The sequence below is a fragment of the Suricata suricatta genome, chromosome 7 (assembly GCF_006229205.1).
Source record: "Suricata suricatta isolate VVHF042 chromosome 7, meerkat_22Aug2017_6uvM2_HiC, whole genome shotgun sequence".
NCBI lineage: Eukaryota > Metazoa > Chordata > Mammalia > Carnivora > Herpestidae > Suricata > Suricata suricatta.
This window is the reverse complement of record NC_043706.1, coordinates 43,665,477-43,684,715: the sequence shown is the minus strand read 5'-3', so window position 1 is coordinate 43,684,715 and position 19,239 is coordinate 43,665,477. Positions and strand designations below refer to the sequence as shown.

The 19,239-nt window shown below is 42.3% G+C and overlaps 2 pseudogenes; one reads left to right on the top strand and one right to left on the bottom strand.

Annotated features, from left to right (window-relative positions):
- The first annotated feature begins 1,015 nt into the window (after nucleotides 1–1,015).
- On the top strand, nucleotides 1,016–18,906 carry LOC115295235 (annotated as a pseudogene).
- On the bottom strand, nucleotides 17,546–17,687 carry LOC115297208 (annotated as a pseudogene).
- Nucleotides 18,907–19,239: the final 333 nt, after the last annotated feature.

The window sequence follows — 19,239 nt, the reverse complement described above, 5'->3', positions numbered from 1 at the left end:
TGTCATTCAAAATGTTGCTACTTTTTAGAACTTACTAAAATTTGCAATTTTTTAAACTTGTTGCTCTATTACTGTTGTTTTCTTCCTCTGCAGGTTCTGGGTGTAGCACGTATAATTTAGAATCCCTGGAGCTTGGCACGGTGACTGGGACACCAGTCCAGTTAGGGCACTGCATATTTATTTATTGTTGAATTTCTGATGAATTTGGCCAATTGCAGCGGTGGTACAAAGTGCACAGTGAGAAAAGATGTGGAATCTAAAGCCAGATTTTGAAGGGAGGGAGGGACTCTGGCCTAAGGTTGGGTTGATCTGCATTTCCTGATGCTATGGTTGAATAATGGCCCCCAAACACTGCACGTCTTCCCCTCTAGAAATTGAATGTCTCAGAATGAAATACTAAGGTTTGCTTGGCCAAATGGCCAACAAAACCATCCCAAGGCTGGGGTAGCTCTGATCTATGTTCAAGGCCAGGATTCTATTTAAGTTTCCAGCTCAGCAGAAATCTGAATGGCAATAGTCACAGCATCCAATGAAGCCCAAATAAAATTAAGACAAGACCAGATACTGAAGTCAAAGCGGAGTGTAAACCTCAACAAACCTGACAATGTGCTTCTGCTTGTGGAGTTGACTATTAGAAAGTGGCCTAGTGTAATTGAAATAACAGGGACTGTGACATTAGACTCAGGTCTGGATCTGACATTAGCTGTTTACTAACGAGCTAGGTATCCTCGAACAAATCCTTTAGCCTAGCTGTGATTTAGTTATCTATAAAATGGCAGTAATAACACCTACAATGTAGGATAGTTGTGGAGATCAGAAATTCGGTTTAGTGTGCCTGGAACATGGTAGACTTGCAAAATGGCAGTTATTATTTTTCCTGGGGTCTCACCTAGGTAGTCATTGTCAGAGCTATGGATCAGGGACCAGAATTCTGTCCTAGGTTGATTCTGATAGAGTGTCTGCTTCCACCCCCAGTCTCAAAAAGGAAGGCAGTTATAAGGAAGAGTTATGCAACATGACTCTCCTCTCCTTCCCTCAGAGGGTGTTCTCCTTTCGGCTCTACATCAGCCCACTCACGGAGCCACTCGGCCTCATCAAGGTCCTCGAGTGGGTTGCTTCTTTCTTTGCTTTTGCCACCTGTGGAGGTTTTAAGGGCAAAACAGAAATTCAAGTGACTTGTTCTAAACCTAATGAAACTAAAACGATCACAGCTGCTTTTGGCTATCCATTCAGGTTGAATGAAGCATCATTTCAGGCATTTCCGGATGCAGACGTGTGTGATGTAAATTGGAAGAATTACGTCCTTATTGGCGATTACTCTTCTTCTGCGTAGTTCTACGTTACGTTTGCAGTCTTTGTCTTCTTGTCTGCTGAGCTGCCCTCCTGCTCTATGTTGGTTATACGAATCTGTATCGGGACAGTCGAAAACTTCCCATGATTGGCTTTGTTGTTACTCTTGTGGCCACTTTTCTGTGGTCGGTGAGCACTTCAGCCTGGGCGGAAGCTCTTACAGATATTAAAATAGCTACTGGTGAGCTGTATTATGGGTGCACTGTCTTTGCACTCACATTTGGGTATATTCTAAATGCAGGGATTATTCACATTTTGCTTCCCAACTTTTTGTTATAAAGGGCCAGATTTCTTATTCTTACCACATGATTCTTTATATGTGAAGCACATCTTGCTATTGCCCTATTTTTGTTGCTTTTGTTCATGGTAAGAATTGTCAATATGAGAATGTATATCTTTTATGCAACAAACTTAATAAAGAAGTTAAAGGAAAAAAAAAAGAAAGAGTTATGCTGAGGGACCAAATCCACTTCCCCGCCCCTCCCCTACACACTCCCAGTCTCAAACCCTGTTTAGCACAATTTGACAAACCATAGACTAGGAAGCATGCGTATTTATCTACCTGGCAGAAAGCCTATGAGACTTTTGTGCAGAAAGTTACCTTTCTACATTTTTAAAAATGTTTTATTTATTTCTGACACAGAGAAAGAGACAAAGCATGAGCGGGGGAGGAGTGGAGAGAGAAGGAGACACAGAATCCAAAGCAGGCTCCAGGCTCTGAGCTGTCAGCACAGAGCCCAATGCGAGGCTTGAATTCATGAACCATGAGATCGTGACCTGAGTCGAAGTTGGAAAATTAATTTCAATCTCGTTTTCTTCATCTTTAAGATAAAGGTAATTATAGTACCTTCCATACAGGGCTATTATATATATGACATTAGATAGTGCATGTAAAATACTTGTCGAGGAACCTGAAATAAGGTAAGTGCTCAGTAAACGTGAGCACTGTCGCCATGTGGTGTAGCAACGGTGAGCCTGAAGATGCTAATAATAAGGATAGTGATGATGAAGATGATCATTCGAGAAGACTGGCTTCCTGGTTGAATTCAGGGAACACCCTGGGAGGTAACGGCGCTCAAGCAGCCTTAAGGCAGAATTCTCTTTTTTCTTTTCTTTTTTTTTTTTTTTGGTGGGCAGTGGGGTCCAAACAACACAAATTTATTCTCTTACAGTTCTGAAGTCAGAATTTTGAAATCAAATGTCAATAGGACCGGCTCCTCTTGGAGGCTGTGGTCGGGCAGGAGGTAATCTGTTTCCTTGGCTTTTTCAGCTTCTAGAAGCAATCTTCGTTCCTAGCGTCATGGCCTAACTCCATCTTCAGAGTGCGTCCGTCCTGTCTCTGCTTCTGTCACCACACTGCCTTCTCCTCCCTTTGACCTCTTGCTTCCCTCTTATAAGAATGCTGGTGATTACATTCATGACCCACTGGATAACCCGGGATAATGTTCCCATCTCAAGATGCTTAACTTCTGTCTGCAGAGTCTCTTTTGCAATATAAGGCAATATTCACAGGTTCTGGGAGTTAGGATGTGGATATTTTGGGGGGAGACTATTCAGCCTACCACAGCCATCCATCATCTGTCCCCATTTTCCCACCTCCCCAGTGTAAATTCCAAGACCGTTTGTGAGGCCTCCATTGTATACACTTCCAACACCCTCGCTCTGACTTCTGTTGTAAGCATCATCCCTGGTTAGCCCAACCTTCCACTGATGTGCCCACATCCAAGCAGCAGAGTGAGTCTGGCAAAAAATGCAATTTTGCCAGCAGGTCCTGCCTTACATTTTTTTACCCCACCTCTGCAAGTGGGTCCTCAGCATTATGGCAGAGCTCTTGACTTAGACCAGGGCACAGACAGACAGGGGAGAGACGGAATGATTCACTTTGAGATAATTTGTAAAGTAGAAGGAAAAAAAAAGGTAGACAAGGTGAAATAGGGATAAGACAATCCAACTGGATTAAAAAGTGACTTGCAAGGAACATTTGTCCTGACTGTGAAGAGTTTTTATGTGACGCCCTCTCGGTGATGGAATTCTACAGCAGAGTGAACGTTATGTGGCCAAGTTGAAAAAAGGGAATCTTTTTCAGGTCTTAGCAGGTCTGCTAAGAAGCTTGGGGAAAAGGTCATGTAAGTACAGGGCTTACATTCTTTGTGGGGGAGACAGGAAATGAGATAAACACATAAAGATAAAAAATAATGCCAGTTGGAGAAAAATGCTGATAAAAATAAAACAGGAAGGAGGATGAGGGAATAACAGGGATTGCTATTTTAAATTATTATTTTAGAGAGGAGAGAGAGAGCCAGAGAGAGAGAGAGCACGAACAGGGGAGGAGCAGAGCCAGAGAGAGAATCCCAAGCAAGCTCCATGCTCAGCACAGGGCCGACGTGGGGCTTGATCCCATGACCCTGGGGGTCATGACCTGAGCCCAACCCAAAAGTCAGATGTCCAACCACCTGAGCTGCCCAGGCACCCCAAGGGATTGCTCTTTTAGAAAGAGAAATTAGAGAGAACATATCGGAGGGGTGACCTGTGAGCCCGGGATGCAGCCAGGGAGTTCACAAAGAGATCGGCAGGCAAAGGGAAGAGCCAGAGTAAAACCCGAGGGGCAGGACTTGCTTGGGGAGTGTGTGGAACAGCCTGGAAGTGAGTGTGGCATGGACAGGAGTGGTGGATGAAGCTGGAGGGGTCCCAAGGGAGGGTCTTCTTGGAGGATTTTTGTCTTCAGCTGCTCATCTCATCAGGGAGACAGATGCTCCTCCTCCTCTCAACCAAAAAGCCATGCTGCCCTCAGCAGAGCGCTGTTCTCTGTCCTTTCCACTGGGAAGCCCTCTTGGATGTCCTAGAGGCACACCGGACCGCAGCCTCCGGCATTCTCCCAGGACTCGGCAGTACCTCCCTTTGGGCAAGTCATTGCTTCTTATCTCAGCCTCTGCCATTGGACCAGCTCTACCTTTCTGGGAGAGTCGAAATGACACATTTCTTTCCAAACCCCAATATATATGAGTCACTACTGCATGTCAGGATTTTTTAGAGGATTTGCTTCTTTCTGTTATATTTGAAAAGAAATGTTGCGTTCTCCTCCATTGTCTAGTTTTATTGACCTCTCCTATGTTTTCCTTTGTTATCTGATTTGCACTTTTGGCGCAGGGGATGAAGAGGGACTCAAAAGCATGTAAGGTGCCAGGGGGAGGTCAGAGAGGAGGTGGGAACTTAAAAGGACAAGTTGAGAGCATATGACTGAGGCAAGGGCAAAGGAGGAGTCTGATCACCCCTGAGAAATCAGCTTCCACAGCATCGCTGCTAATGCTTTCTTCCTGATCCAGGGGCTAGAGTGGATGTCCTTGACTGTCCCCATCTGGGGGCTCAGCCCTGTCTGGATCCTGCAGCTGAAACGTCTGAGGGCTGCGGAGTTCACTTTTGAGGATGTGGAGGAGGAAAAATGGGCATTAGGGTTTTGCTTTTTGTTTGTTTGCTTAAAGAATCACCAAGGTTTTATTGATTTTATGTTGTCCCATAGGTTATCATAGGAAGTACGACCAGAGCTATGTAAAGAAAGAAATTCTAAACGACGTTTCCGTACAAAATTTAAAAAAAAGAGAGAGAGAGAGAGAACAGCCAGGGGAACATTCATTTTAAACTCTTGATCTAATCTCAAATCTCTTCCAATGTTAAAATAATCCTCAAATGATGAGCGGGCAAAGAGTGTTTAACACCGTGACCTTGTCCCTTATGTTTTCTCGACACCTTTGGTACCTTGTGACATTAGTCTATTTTTAATTTTTTGAGGAACCTCCGTATTGACTTTTTCACAGTGGCTGCATCAACTTACATTCCCACCAGCAGTGCATGAGGGTTCCCTTTTCTCCACATCCTCGCCAACATTTGTTCTCATCTTTTATTTTTAATAATTTTTTAACATTTATTTTTGAGAGAGAGAGAGAGAGAAGGAGGAGGAAGAAGAGGAGCGAGAGAGGGAGACAAAGAATCTGAAGGAGGTTCCACGCTCTAGGCTGTCAGCACAGAAAGCCTGACACGGGGCTCGAACCCACAAACTGCTTAATCAACTAAATCACCCAGATACCCCTCTCTGCCCATTTTTTAATTGGATTGTGTTTTTGTCTTTGCTCTTAAGTTGTATGAGTTCTTTATATATTTTGGAATATTAGCGCCTCGTCAGATATATCATTTGCAAATATTTTCCATTTGGTAAGTTTGTCTTTCATTTGGTTGATGGTGTTCTTTGCTGAGGACAAGCTTTTCAGTTCGATGTAGTTCCACTTGCTTAGTTTTGCTTTTGCTGCCTTTGCTGTTGGTGTTAAATCCCAAAAAAATCATCACCAAAACCAACGTCAAGGAAGCTGCCTGCTTTGTTCAAGATGTTTTATGGTTTCATATCTTGCATTCATGTCTTTAATACACTTTTATGGAGCTAATTTTTGCATATGTGTAAGATAGGGGTCCAGTTTCATCTTTTTGCATGTAGCTATTTAGTTTATTTATTGAAGAGACTGTCTTTTCCCCCATTGTACATTCTTGCCTTCTCTATTGTAAGTTAGTTGACTATATATGTGTGGGTTTATTTCTGATCCTCTCTTCTGTTCCATTGATCTATGTATCTGTTTTTTTATGCTGATTATATATCTATTTTTGTTTTAGGTACTATACTTTTGTAATAAAGTTTGTAATCAGGGAGTATGATGCCTCCAGCTTTGTTCCTGTCTCCCAAGACTACTTTCACTGTTCAGGGTCTTTAATGGTTCTGTACAAATTTTAGGATAGTTCTATTTTTGTGAAAATGTTGTTGGAATTTTGATAGGAATTGCACTGAATCTGTGGATTGCTTTGGGTAGTGTAGACATTTTAACCACACTAATTCTTCTAATCCATGAATAGCTTCCTATTTATTTGTGTCTTCAGTTTCTTTCATCAATGTCTTACAGTTTCCAGTATTTCTAAGTACTTTATTTTTTTTTTTGATGCAATCCTAGATGGAACTTTTTCTTAATTTCTCTTTCTGATAGTTTGTTATAGAAAAGCAATAGATGTCTGTATATATTTGTGCCTACTTTAAAATTACAATTTAAAATTACACTGGTAAAAATTGGGGACTGAAAAGGTAAAACCCAATATTAATTATAACAATTATAACAAAAACAAAATGTAACTTTTTTGTTTTTGACAGATATCATGACTCTAGTGTGTATATATATACACATATATATTTCTTTTAAGTTTATTTATTTTTTTTTAAAGAGAGAGAGAGAGAGACAGACAGAGTGCAAGCAAGGGAGGGGCAGAGAAAGGGAAACACAGAATCTGAAACAGGCACCAGGCTCTGAGCACAGGGCTCAAACTCTGAACGGCGAGACCATGACCTGAGCTGAAGCTGGACCCTTAACCAACTGAGTGAGCCCCCCGGCATCACGACTCTGGTGTATTTTTTAAAAAGAGTTCAGATAGGCTTGTAGGCCTGGGTTCAGTTTTAATTCTAGAACTTAACAACTGTATAATTTTAGGTACATAGTTACATTTCTTCATGTGGGAGTTTTTCTTGTGTGAACATGTGGATAAGAATACGTAGCTTGCAAATGGGAGCATTAACTAATAGCCTTTATCTAGCAAGTTTCCTAACCTGTAGTTAGGGCCCACTCTCCATCTTTTATTTTTAAACTTTCCTTCCTCCCTTCCTCTCTCCTCCTCTTCTTCCTGAAAGTACAAACATACCAGAAGAATTTAATAAAAATGCTGACATTTTTCTAAGGAAGCGTGTCAGTGTTTGTAACAGGTGTCATAACAAACTCAAAGCAATAACAAGGAGAGGGAGGAGAGGAGAAGAAGAAAAGGAAGGAAGAAAAAAAGACAGGAAGATCCTACTTAATTTTACCTCTCTCCTTCCCCACCACTTTCTTTCTCTCTCCTCCCCTCTCTCGCTTTCAGAATATAAATTCCTGAGGGCAAGGAATTTATATTTTCAAATACATTTTTCAACATATTTTTCTCTGTTTTTCAACATATTTTTATATGAAGGTTTTCAAGCATATTTTTATATCAAGTCAGAAAAAAGATTAGATATGCTGCTAATCTTGGATTGATTAAGTAACCAAAAGCTTTTCAGGCATCCATATGGAAAGCATTGTTCCAGGTGCTTTGAGATGAACATGAACAAGAGAAGTCTCCACTTTCAAGGTAGAGATAGAACCTTAGGGGAACACAACAGCTATGATGCAGTGCAGACATCCATGCATAAAAAGAGGCTGAGTTAGAACCAGAAAACCCAATTGTCCTTCTTTCTACCTGTGCTTGAGGTTTTTATAGCTACAGAGGATATGAGGATGTGGGGCACAGTTGGCACTTTTGATGCCAGCCGGGGGCCAAACCACTGCCCTTTCTAGACTGAGTTATTTCAGTAACCTCCTAACTGATACCCCAGCTTCCTCGCGGTCTTTCCTCAACACAAGAGCCAGACCGATCTGGACAAACACACATCAGATCGTGAAACTCTGCTCAGTGGCTTCTTGATTCAGTAAAGAAAAGCCGATGTTGTATCACGGTCCATGAGGTCCTCTAGGATCCTGTCTCTCTGAGCTCTCTCCCTCCGTCCAGTAGCACTTAGCTTTCTTGGGATTCCTCCAGAGCATTGGGGCCATTCCTGCCGGGGCTTCTGCAGATTGTTGCTTCTCCCAGACACCTGCTTGGCTCCTTCCCTCCCTTTTGTAGATCTTTATGCCAAATTGTCTTCCTTGTTTAGAAATTGCAATCTTTCTCTGCTTTGCCTTGTCACTATCGTATTGTATATCAGTTTGTGGAGCTGTCATGACCAAGTCCCACAGACTGGGTGGCTTAACAACAGAAATTTATTTTCTCACCGTTCTGGAGGCCAGAAGTAAGAGGTCAAGGTGTCCATGCGATTGGTTGATTCTGAGCTCTGTTTGGCTTTAAATGGCTGCTGTCTCCCTGTGTCTACACACGGTCTTCCCTCTGTACCTGTGTCCTCATTTCCTTTTCTTATGAAGGCATTAGTCATATGGGAGGAGGGCTCACATCAATGCCCTCATTTTACCTTAAATGCCTCTTTAAACACCCCCATCTTGAAATATAGTGATGTTGTAAGGTATTGGGGATTAGGATTTTAACATATAAGTTGGGGGGGGCGCGGGTGGGACACAATTCGGCCCACAAAAACAACTTAAGTATTTATTTGTATCTGGTTCTTAGTAAGTTCCAAGATGGCAGGGTAATGGTCTGTCTGGTTTGTTGTCAGTTACCCAAAACTTAACAAAAATGGCTGGCCCATAGTGGATAATTAATCAATATTTGAAAGAAATAGATAGCAAGGACTTGGCAAGAAAGTAAAGATAATCTTTCAATAGTTTGGATATGTAATGGCTGGTGCCAATGTACACTGTGAATTTAGAGACTTGTCTTTAGCAAGGATCAACTGGTCAGGGGGAGATGGAGCCCAGATTCTCCTCTGATCTTAGCTGATCCTTAGCTGGATAGCGCTGCATTTCTCAGCCTGTGCCTTTGTCCCTGCCACCAACAGGTGTCCTCCCCAAGGGGCTGGGAAGGACTCTAGCGTCATCACTTGGCTATGTGAGCTTGAACCAGTTGCGTGGCTCTCTGATGATTTGTTTATTCATTTGTAAAATATGGTTAAGGATTTTCATCTCACAGGATTAATACGAGATACCATTTGTGAAAATGTCTGGCATATAGTATTCACTCAGGCTAGTTTCTGACCCCTGAAATTTCAAGTTATATCCTTCTCAGAGCTCTGCAGATATAACACTCCATCCCTTAACCCTGCCTCCCCATCCTTCAATTCTGTCCTCTGCCTTCCATATCTTTCTGTCTCAGCCCACTGACAAAAGAATTTGAAAAAGCAGCAATAGAAATGAGGGTGTGGTTATTTTTTCACAGCTTATAAACAGATAAATTATTTTTTAAGGAAAATAATAATTTAAAGCCTTAACACAAAACTCATTTTTTACAATTACTTCAAAGAGAAAAATTGTATAAGATAGCAACTTAGCAACTAATACAGTCATTTACACCCCTTTTGTTTTTTTTTAATATTTCTTTATTTTTGAGAGAGAGAGAGAGAGAGAGTGTGTGAGTGGGGAAGGGGCAGAGAGAGAGAGAGAGAGACACAGAATCCAAAGCAGGCTCCAGGCTCTGAGTTGTCAGCATAGACGCCAACATGGGGCTTGAACTCACAAACCATGAGATCCTGACCTGAATTGAAGTCGGATGCTTCACCAACTGGGCCACCCTGGTGCTCCTACAACCCTTACTCTTTTTTTTTTTTTTCAATCCTTACTTTTTAAAACAGTAAACAGCTCTGTGTTAAAGACAGAGTTTAACTGATTCATGGAATAGACATGTAAGTAGGATGGATTTTCAAATAACACTGTTCATAAATCATTTCTAGAAATAACTACTTTAAAATACAAGTATCTATTGTGCTCTTCGTTATGAAATCTTTATATAGCTTTAGTGCTGTGAAGACGGATGGCTCAGAACCGCACAGTGACAACATTTTTGGTTAAACTAAGCCTTTTAAGTACTTTAAATACTTCAGTGAAATGGTTATTTTCCAAGCACATTCTGGTTGTCCATGTTGCTTGGGAAATGACTTCAGGTTCAAGCAAATGACTTCAACTGACCTAAGGCACAATATGTACAGGATGTCCCAAAGTTAAAGCTGTGGGTTTAAGCTTTAATTACTGGAAAAGCATATGTGTTACCAACAATAATGAATCGTTTGAAAGGGTTATCATTTCAAGTATTTTACCTTTACGCAACTTGGTGAATTTTGAACAATCACTGGTTTAATTTTCTTTGGTGTTCTGGTCAATGTTTGCCACTTTCAGTAGGGTCCAAAATTCAAATGAAATGTGTATTATTTCAAAGACTAAACCATGTAGTAACAGTACAAAGTTTAAAAATGAAACTTTCAAATGATCTTTGGCAAGTTTGCGACAGACTTCTGCAAGTATTGAAGTTCAAAACTGCACTAAGACCTGTAGGGCACTCCCTCCAGGACCCTCTACATCATAAGTGTTGTGAGGAACAAAAGTGCAAAAGATTTAATCAGAAGGGGACATTTCGTCTCGAGAAAAAAAAAATTCTTTTTCCTCAGATCAGTTGCTGCACGCAGGGTAGAAAGACCAATCATCTAGAAAACCCCACAGGCCTTTGAAGGGGTGAGGCAGGATGTGTAGAGTGGAGAATTGGCATATGAGATCCTGTTACCTAAATTTCCACTGCTTAAATGATGCTGGATCCAGTTTTCTCTTGCTGATGGTGTTCATCCATTTGCCAGAGGCTACTAATGCTTCCCTTATCATTTACAAAAGCTGAGAGAATGGATCAAGGGAGGTTCTGCAATATCTCTTTTTTTTCCCAAGGGATCCTCTACAACCAACAACCCACCTTTGTGAGAGAATCTGCAATACTGGCTGAGCAGGTGAGCTGTGAGCTTACAAGGCTTGGGTTCAAATCCTGTCTCCACCAATGGCTGGGTATGTGACCACAGGCAAATGACAAAACCTCTAGAAGACTCAGTTTGCCCGCCTATATAAGGGAGATGATGACTCCAATAATACATACCCGAGAGATTTGTTGTAGGGATCAAATAAAATAATGTACGTGAATGGCTTATGTGGTGCCTGGTGTCTGGTAACTGATCAATACACGTTGCTGATGGTTAGTGTCACTCTGATCACAGTGCCCCACACCCTCTCCTTGCTCTCATCATAAATGGAATCAGGTTTCTTCACTTAAAGTTGGCAAAAGGAGAACACTGCTCTTTGCTTTGCAAAGCGCCTAACTGCAAGGCAAGGTTCTGCATGTCAAGACACAGGAAGCCAAAAGGCTGGACATGAAGAGTGAAGTATTTCTTTCCTACGATGTGTAGGTTTGTCCATGCAAAATAATTTGAGGTCCTCTTGGGATAGGCCTTAGGAAGGTTTGGGGAAGGGTAGGGAAGCCGAGAAGAGAAAAGATGCTGGAAAGGACTCTGGAGAGAGTGCTGACCCAGGGACAAGGTGGGAATCTTCAGGACACAAAAGACTGCTTATCTTCCTCCCTTTGACTCTTGGCTTCCTTTGACAAGCAAGTGGACTTCTGAACACCGGCATCGAGTCTAACTTTGGGCGGTGCCAATGATCTTAACCTCTATACTGCAGGGCCTCCCTCTCCCGGAACTCTCTTTCTTTAGATCTTCCCTGATGTGCTCCAGGTTGAAATGAATCTTTGCTTTGTATATTCTACGACTGCACTCTGTTTGCATCTCATAGAACACTTAATTATTTAGCCATTCAGTAAACATGCATTGCATAATCTGGGTGCCAGGCTCTAAACTAGGCATTTAGGGCAGAGTGTGAAAAATCTGAAGGCCATTTGTATGTTTCCGATATCAAACCTCTCAATAATATTGCCAGCCCCTGAAGGCAGAAGTCACCTTTATTCACCATTGTATGACTTACATTGCCTAATCATCACTAAATGTTTGCTGAATTGAATGGAACTAAATCAGAGAGGTGAAATGTTAAGCTGAGCCTTAACTGAGGGTTTCAACTGGTAGAGATTGCTGGCAGAGAAAATGGACGACACAAAATCACTTAGGAAAATGCTCGGTGTGTGCTAGGAATGACGAAAAGTTTTTATTCTCCATAGCTAAGGGAGTGGTAGAGGATGATGTGGAAAAGGGAGAATGAAACCATACTGTAGAGACCTTGAAGGCCAAAACAAAAATTGTATACTTAATTTTTCAATCAATGGGGAGCCATTGAGTGTTCTTTGGTAGATATGAGGAATACTCAAACCTGTAATTTAGGAAGCAGAATTTGGCTGCGGTGTGTAAGAGTGTTAGGGGAAATGAGCTAAAGACCAGTAGCCCATTTATCAAACGAATTAATTCAGCTAAGCAAAGATGTTAGCAACTTCAATGAGAGTCTTTGTAGAGAGAAATGGAAAGACATACAAAGACACAAGAGACTTTGCTGAAGTACAGGTCTTAGTAGCAAAGTAGATGCAAAGGTTGAGAGGTGTGAGAGAGAAGGCAAAGAAAAGGACAACTCAGGGATGCTTTGGGAACCCAGGGCTGTGGATACCATTAAAAAAGAAAAAACAGAAACAAAAAAACAGCAGTTGCAAAAAGAGGTGTTGGTTTATTTAGGAAACAAGTGGAGAGGTGTAAATGTTCTTTATCTTGTTTATATGTTTATTTACTTAATTTATTTACATATTTAAGGATGAAGGTCCCTGGATGTTATAGGGATGGGAAAACCAGAAAAAAGAGATTTTTGAGAGGCAGAGGGAGAAGGAGTTGTGATTTTAGAGGCAGAAGCGCCGAAGTCAAGATCATAAAAGGAAGCACCAGCCTAGCCGAGGACAGGTGCTTCCAGCACTGAAGTGGAAGTAAAGAAAGAAAAGGAGGAGGAGGTTAGAGAATGCTTCAGACTTGCGAAGAAGGGAGCAGAGGAAGCTCGCATTACAGAGCTGTGATCATCAAGGAGATCTGATGAGGGCGAAGGGGCCAAGGTGGGAAAGAGGATTTGAGGGAGATAGAAGTAAAAGAAAAGAGCCTGACGGCCACGGAGCGGTGAGGATCAAGCCAGAATGTGCCCACCATAACAACTTGGTCACTGAGTGGATGAAAGGTCCATCAGCGAGAGCAAGTGAGGACAGGGGAGAAACCAATGACTTGAAAAATGCCAAAATGGATGAGCAACTCCTAAACAGAAGCTAACTGGGCTCCATGCCTCTCCCACCCCTCCCAGCATCTGCTTCGACTTCTTCCTCCCCTAATACTTCTTCAGTCTTCTCTGCCTTCTGATTTTAAAGAACTTGAACCCCTCTTGGCCAGGAGAAAGTATGCTACATGAGCCAATTAGAATCCTAGTAGTAGAAAGGATCATAAATGATTACTTAGATCATATTTATCATTTTGCACACCACAAAGTTTAAACTAATCCAAACAGATACAGAGGAGGGCAGTGACTTGTCCAAATCCGCACGGCTGACTAATAACAGGAAGCTCACATTACAGAACTGTGATCATCATGGAGATCTGATGAGGACGAAGGGGCCAAGGTGGGAAAGAGAGGATTTGAGGGAGATAGAAGTAAAAGAAAAGAGCCTGACGGCCACGGAGCGGTGAGGACCAAGCCAGAGTGTGCCCACCATAACTACTTAGTCAAGACCGGAAATCAGATTGCCTGTTGCACCTTTCTTGACACCACTTCGCATCCTAACAGAGTAAGCAATTTCCTATTTGTCCCAACCCCAAATTCTAATGTGTCTAGGAAGAAATATTATACTTTCCAGCCTTTCTGTAATTAGAGTAGTTTATAAAAGATTATCCTCTCAAAAGGGAACTGGAGGAGGGGAGTTGATTTATTGAGTACAAACGAAAGCATAGGCACCGTGCGGGGAATTTTACATATTTTATTCTGTTTATTCCTCATATACCCTGTGAGATAGGTCTCATGTCTTGCAAACGGAGGAGCTCAAAAAAATTAAGGGACTTTCTCAAACCCACCCAATTAGTAAGTGGTATAACAGAGGTTTGATCTCATATCTGTTCCTCCTCAAACCTATTGTCTTTCAATAAACTATTAAATGTTAAATATAAAATATAAGCATATTTTATAAGTATTCATATATTGTTATATAAAATATATCATGATGTACTTATAAATATATCAATATGACAAGTATTAAATATAAAATTATTTAACTTTCTCATCAACTCTCACGTGAAGTGAAAAATTATTTAAGGCCCTGAGTGAAGAAGCTTATGGCAAAATGAAAACATGACCGATGTGGAGCCCTAACGTGCATGGATAATGGGCAATTCAAGGTGAACCCCACTATTCCCAGTGCTATGGATTCTCTCCTTCGAGGAAAGGAACTAATTTAGTCACCTCCTTGCTCTTGGGAGTGGGACAAAGGTGTCATCCCTTCAAAAGGCTATTTTATTTTTCAAATCATCCCTCTCTTGTCTTCCAAAAGAGAAGGAAGCTTCTGGAACTGTGCCTGCTTTGCAATTCTATTCCCATTTGATCTTATCCAAGAGTGCCTTCTTTGTAGAATGTCACCATGGAGACTTGATCAAACTCATGCTCATGCACTTAATCTTGCAATCTGTTGCTGAATGGCTGATATTCCTTCTTAGGCCAAAGCCCAGGAAGTTCGTAAATGAATTTTTGAAAGAAACAGACCTGTGGACAAAATGTTTAACCCATATGTGAGATGTGGCACTTTAGTAATACATAAGATTAAACCTGTTGTTACATAACACAGCTCAGGATGTTTAAATTAAGGCTTGGAAAAAGAACAGGTACAATCTGGTATTTGCTAACTGTTCTGCCGCTTGTCAAGTTTTTCCAAGTTTGTGTCACTCAACACATATTTATTCAGGCAGGTAAATATCCTGAATTTTGTCTATGGAGATGTGAAGATGAGTAAGATATAGACTTTGGCCTCAAATAGCTCAAAATCTGGTTGGGGACACAGAGATGTGAGCTAACTGTAGTATAATGTCATACATACCATACCAGGGCTGCCTGGGAAAAAGCAAGAGGAAGGAATAACTAAATCTTTCAAAAGAGGGTAGAGAAGGTGAAGAGAGGACATTACAGAAGGCTTCTTAGATGAAATACTGCTTGAGGTTGGTCCTAAAGGATGGATTCATAGGAATTCAAAAGCAGAGAAGAAGAAATGAAAAGAACACACCACTTAATAAAGGTCTGGAAGAATCACAGGGACAAGGTAGTTAAGAAACACAGTGATCTAAAGGGATTAGTGCATAGACCTTGGGCTTTGTAGGGACTGGTAGCATTCGACATGGAAAATACAAGATGTAAGGGCTCTGTGTGCTATATTTGTGCTTGTTTACTCAATCCTGTAGCAGGGCTGAAAGTTGAATCATAAGCAGAGTTCAGAATATGAATGGTTTTATTAGGACTTTGAACTTCAAATTGAGCATAATGAGGGTTCTTTGTTAGGCTTTTGGCGAGGGAAAGACATGATTGGATGTGGGTTCTAAAAAGCTCATTTTTAGGGTGTGAAGAGGTGTGAAGAGATTCATCGCAGAACTGAGAGGTCCAGGCAAAACTAGAGGCAGAGATGCAATCAGGAGAGTTGTGTAATCATCTAGGCAAGAGACAGAAAGGATACAGAGGAGGAGCAAGGGTAAATTTTTTGATATGGAATCAGATCAGAATTCATTGAGCTAGAAATAGCAGGTTTTAGTAAAGTTTGAATGGATGGGTGATGGATAACTGCGTTCTAACCAATGGGAATGTTTTTCAGAAGACACAGGGGCACCTGGGTGGCTTAGTGGGTTAAGCATCCGACTTCAGCTCAGGTCATGATCTCATAGCTTGTGAGTCTGAGCCCTGCGATGGGCTCTGTGCTGACAGCTCAGAGCCTGGGGCCTGCTTCAGATTCTGTGTCTCCCTCTCTCTCTGCCCTTCCCTCACTCGTGCTCTGTCTCTCTCTCAAAAATGAATAAATCTTAAAAAAATTTTTTTTAAAAAAGAAGAGACACATGACAATTCTGCTGGACTGAAAAGTGAGACGCATGCACGGCCAGTGCTGGACGCTGGGAAGGGTCGGCTTTTATTCTGAGCAGCCGCATGACGTCTGAAGCAGGTGTGCAACTGTAACGGGGGTACAGTAGCAAACTTTGCCACCTACACCTGCTGTACTGTTATTTCTCCTCCCTGAGACTGTGAACTCCTCTACCACGGATCACTTAGGATTGTTTTTGTAGTACCCAACAGCGCCTGACACCTAACAGATACTCGATACATGTTGCAATGAAACAATCCTGCTATTGCTTCCGCAAGTTTCTTGGCCTTCTTCCCTCTGAGCTTGGCTTTAGTTGATTCCTGTACCTTTGGTGTGCTGACACCTATTCCTGTCATTTTCTGCCATTCCTCTACGAGGATCAGCTCAGGATATTGGCCAAAAAGCAGTCACTACTCAGAATGCGGGCCACTTCTACTTTCATTATAAAAACTGGGTGGCAGCCTCCCATTTTTGAAAGTTGAAACTTTATTAGAACTGCCCCAAGTGTGCAGGATAAATAACAGTATAAGGCACAACTCAAGGCAAGATGGTAGTTTTGGTGATTTCTCCAGTGTCCAAATACATACTCAGGATTTAGCTAGAAAGACAGAGAAAATGTAAAAAATAGGAGGATAGTAAAAGCAGATTGGCTGCAAATGACTAATGGAGGGAAAGGAATCAATAATGATTTTGAAACAGGATGCCTAGGAGAATTGTGTAGTGCTGGCAGAAATTTTTAAGAAGCCCAAAGCTGGGATGTGTGTAACGAGATGGGAGTTGGAGACTCATATTGTGGCAAAGATATGACAAAGCTAATCCTTATGGGTTATTGGATTTCCATCCTTTCCCAGAAAATAAACATGTCTAACCATACTGACAATGTGGCAAGGAGTTAATCAATAGTTGAATTTTTATGAAGTGAAATAAGATCATTTATATATTTTAATTCAAAGTAATAATATTTCACATCCCATTTAGATTCATATTATCCACAATTCATTTATGACTCAGATAGAGGGACATTTATTTATATGTTAGTAGCAGACAGGATTGAGTGAAATTTTTACCCCTCAGAATGGATGTGATCAATACCACACCAGGAAATGACAAAATTTGCAAGTGGTGAAAGCACAATTCAAACTTCTTTTAAGAAGAGAGATAGTTAAAACAGGACTCCTAACACCTGCATAGTAACCCAAAATCTAAACCTGAAATTTGCCCAAGTTCATGGAGCAAATTAAGCAGATCTGGCTTTGAGAAAGCCAGGTTTGGTCATGAGGAGTTAAATCAACTAGCAACAAACAAAGAGCTTTCACTCTCTACCCATTTTTTTACACCTATGTAACTTCTTTTTTTACAAAAACATGATATTGACCAGTCCTTTAAATTTTTAAAGAAACAGTTGAAACTGCTATATATGGAGATACAATAAATAACCGTCACTTGTTTGAACTGGAAATAACTAGAGACATTCAAGTCCAAACATTACCCTCTCCCCCAAACTACATATTTAGTGGTAATATTTTCTACAACTTCTTTGAATTTCACCAGAGGTTATATATTATGGCTCCCCCCCCTTTTAATATTTATGGCTAATCCCTTTCTTTGCTTACAGATGTCTCAAATAAGAGACTGGAATGAATTGTCATTTTTTTAATCGTCTTCCAAGTGTGCACACAACAATGGCCAAAGCACAAATAGACTGATAAGAACAGATACAACACTTGATCTTAGCCAAAAGGCCGGGAAGCGATCAAAGCACAAATAGGTCAATCAAAAAATGAAAAGTTCACAGGTTATCTTCAGGAGTCCTTTGTAGTGAGTCTTGAAGCAGGTGACTGAGAAAGTGTGTTTACCTTGAACTAGAAGGGTCAAGGAAAGCTAGAATAAGCCCAGCCCCACAGGGCTCACAAACGAGTGAGGACCACATAGTGAAAGTGGGAGGTACCGTACGGAATCCTGGGAGCGGTAGGTATCTAAATAATGAACACTACCGCGCCAGACATGGTGGTCACGGTCCAGAGACGGACTGCTCCAGGTGAAACAAAGAAAGGGATGCCAGGTCCTATCTCACATTCAGAAATGTAGATGTTAACTATCCAAGATAATGTTCTGGTTGTTCCCACATCTGAAGCAGTGTGCTAACTTCCTTTCCACCCGCCCACAACGGCATTTGAAACTCAACTAAAAAATGTTAACACTTTTTGGGGGTTGGGGGTAGAAATGTTTCTCATCTCTGTGGTAATCTGATTCAAAACACTGGATCCTTTAATTAGGAGGATACACCTGCCCACACATTTCAAGGGCTTTCAAGGCCTCACAAAGACCACCTACGGCAGACTCTGAGTTTGGAGCCCTTAGTCTGGATTTCCTTAACTGTGTTCATCAGCCCAGAGGTTTTCAGAGTTTGCTCCATAGTAAAATCACCTGGAGAACCTTAAAAAATCCCAATGTTGGGGCCACACCCCATTTTCGATTAAATCAGTATCTCTGGGGAGGGATCAGGCATGCATGCATGCATACATGTGTTTTCTAGGTGCTTCGAAAAGACAGGTTGGAGAACCAGCTCACTGGTATATTTTTTGGCACGCAGTAGATCTGAGTGTTCTAGGGTGCTGGGCTGTTTTTAATCACTGCGTCAAAAAACAACAGATCGCCGCCGGTCGCAGAAATAATTTACTTAGAATCGTCTTAGAAAAAATAAGTCAATTTGGGTCAGGGGTGGGCATACATAATTCCTTCGCAGCGGTTTCCCTGGGTCACTAAGCAGCTGCAATTTCTTCAGCCAACGCCAAGGGGCACCCTCTCCCTCCCCGCTCGACCTGGAACGCCTTTCCATTTCCAGATCGCACAAAGAGCCCGGCCTCCTCCCGGGTGACATCACAAAGGGCCGATCCCCCGCCCCTTCGGCGCCACCACGTGTGTCCTCGCGCCCGGCGGCCGCCCGACTTAGTCCCTCACCGGCCGGTCTAGGCAGCGGTGGAGGGTGGTTGGCAGTGGCTGGAGGCTTCGCTATGGGAAGTTGCTCCTTTGCTCTCTCGCGCCCAGCCCTCCTCCCTGGTTCTCCGCTGCAGCTGTCGGAGGAGAGCACAGGGAGGCGCGGGCTGCAGCCGCCGCTGCCTCTCCCCGCCCCGGCGGCCGCGCGGCTGGGCAGGTGCTGAGCGCCCCCGGAGCCTCCCTTGCCGCCTCCCTCCTCTGCCCGGCCGCCCGGCTGCCGCAGTGCACATGGGGTGTTGGAGGTAGATGGGCTCCCGGCCCGGGAGGCGGCGGTGGATGCGGCGCAGGGCAGAAGCAGCCGCCGACTCC